The sequence below is a fragment of the Plectropomus leopardus genome, chromosome 12 (genome assembly GCF_008729295.1).
Source record: "Plectropomus leopardus isolate mb chromosome 12, YSFRI_Pleo_2.0, whole genome shotgun sequence".
Lineage (NCBI taxonomy): Eukaryota > Metazoa > Chordata > Actinopteri > Perciformes > Serranidae > Plectropomus > Plectropomus leopardus.
This window is the reverse complement of record NC_056474.1, coordinates 1,951,321-1,954,008: the sequence shown is the minus strand read 5'-3', so window position 1 is coordinate 1,954,008 and position 2,688 is coordinate 1,951,321.

The window sequence follows — 2,688 nt, the reverse complement described above, 5'->3', positions numbered from 1 at the left end:
AAATAACACAATTTTAAATACATCATTATAATACTTATATATACTGTTTTCTAGATTAAAAAAAATCTAATGATCTGAAAAAGAGTGCTAAAAATAATTTTAAAAAACTGAATTTTTAAGTAACATTATTTTACATACATCATGATAATACTTACATATATGCACAATTTTCTAGATTATTTTCCCCTTGGGGTTTTTTTTTTAAATTTCATCTTTTAGTAATTTCTTTTGATTTGTGGGGCAATTCCTGTTAAGTTTCTCCTTACCTTTTATTTCTAAATGTTTTCTCGGGGGGTTTAAATGCTTGTGAAAGGTGTCTGAATGCATCAAAACTGATGTCAATCCAGGTCTCAAAGGGTTAAAAATACTCAAGAAAAGATTGCAGGAAAGCTTTCAGACGCTGACAGAGTAAAGCACGTCACGACTACATAAAACGCCTTCCCCGATCTCTCTGTTTATTTCCCTCTGTCACTGGCCTGCAGTCACTTTAATAACGGCCTCTCCAGCTGGAGCACACGGCTCTGAGTCTTTAGGCCACATCTCACCAGTGACACAACCTCCCTCACCCCCACACCATTTACAGGCCCAGTCTGTGAGATGTAGGGGGATATATTGGCAGAAATTGAATATAATAAGTATGTTTTCTTTAGAGTATGATCAACTGAAAGTCAAACTCAAATGCACAGTGGGCCAAAATTAAAAACTGGGACAAAGTCACAGGCCAGATTCAATATTTATTGGAAAATTGACTACAATTGAGCATGTTTTCCCTCCTCTCCAGATATATAAGGATAAACTTTTTCATATGGAAACAAACTTAAGTTTTGCTTAAACATTGAATCTGGAACAAGCAAAGCTTATTGATATTATAAACACAAGAGAAATAAAATTTCAAATAAAAGACACATCAGTGGCATTCTCTTCTTATTTTTATTTAAATAAATAAAATTTGTATGTCCCCCTCTCTATCTGCAGCTTTTCAATGGAAACCTTTTTTCACAGGCCAACAATAAAACAACCCAAAAAATAATACTAATTTTCTTCAATGAAAATCTAACCAGGTCTGTCCTTTATATTCGTGAACGGATACTCTGCCTCCCACCTGTCTAGAAAGCTCCTGTTTTCAAAGTCCACCTTTCGTTTGGCCAGTTTTTGGGAGGGATAGCATTTAATATTATCTCGTGGGCCAAATATAATTACACCACGGGCCGGGTTTGGTCCGTGGGCCTTGAGTTTGACATCTCTGATTTAGTGAGAGACGTTTATGTTTACCTGTGGAGCGCTGCAGCGGCTGCGACAAGTCGGTTATGGTCCGTGCCGCTGTACGCATGACATAAATCATTGTGCAGCACATACATGTAAATCTGATTGACATGAGGGGGATTGAAAACCAAATCAATCAACAGTTCAGCAATGATGCACTCAATTTTAAATAAAACGTATTTCGCGCAATGTTAGACATGTTTTGGGAGATTTATGAAAATAATATAAACAATAACTAAAGTAATGTATGTTCGAAATTTACCCAAAACATTCTGTTAATTCCAAAGCATTTCCAGGCCTGGAAAAGGAATTTCTTGATCATGGAAACCCTCGTTTTAAAAAACCTGAATTAACAGCAGAGTGAAATTGACATGGTTTTCGCTGATATTACCTTTTTTATAAATGTAAGTAATATAAGCAAAAGAAACCCCTCGGGAAAACATTATCAGTGTATCCAACAGTGCTGCATATAAAACAATAAAGCAGGATGCATATGAAATTCCTGCTGCTGCCCAATATTTCCAGAGTTTACAGGCCACCATCTGACCCAAACTTTTACACAACCCTGCAGCAACCACTAAATACCAGAGTAAACTGATTTAGACTGATTTGTTTGGACAAATTAAATTACTTAAATTATTTCAATGATGCCCGAGTTTCAGCTGATCAAATCTGCCACAGTAAGCATGTTTTAAATCTAAAAAAAATAACCTAATCAGGACCACACGACTCATTTTATTAAACTGGACTTTGCCTTGTCATTTCAGCTCTGCGTTACTGTAAAACTGGGACAGACTGAGGCAGTTGTCAGCTTCCTGTGACTCATCACTACAAGCAGCCGCTGTATTGATTCCTGCACAAAGACCCTCAGAAAACACCCAAGGACTACTGAGTCATGCAAGGAGCAGAACGGGGCCGCAAACACACACATCGCTCACCTGGACAGGACGGGAAGGTAGTTTTTTTTACTGATGAGGGCGTAAACTCAATTTAATTTACAAAGCTGAGTTTCTTTATTCAAGTTTCCCACAACACGTCCAAGATTTCATTACCAAAAAACAACAAATTACCGGAAAATGCATTCTCTTTTTCTCGGGCTGAAGAGTGTATGTTGCGTGCTACACTCATGATGGGTCTGTGATTGTTAACGCAGAGACACTGTACACACACTCATATCTCTCTGCACACAAAATGAGCTTTTCAAGATAAGGCTATAGAAAATATTATACATTAATATGATTTTCTACTTTAATTGGAGGTTTTTTTAACCATCAGTCCTAATCATAAATATCAAATATGTATTAATTTTCTGAATTTTACAACTTTAATTGCAAGGTTTTTGTCACGATGCCACTATGTTTTCAGATGAAAGAAAAACTGGACAAAAAATTGTTTTAATGTACTGCATGCTAAGTAGATTTTTTT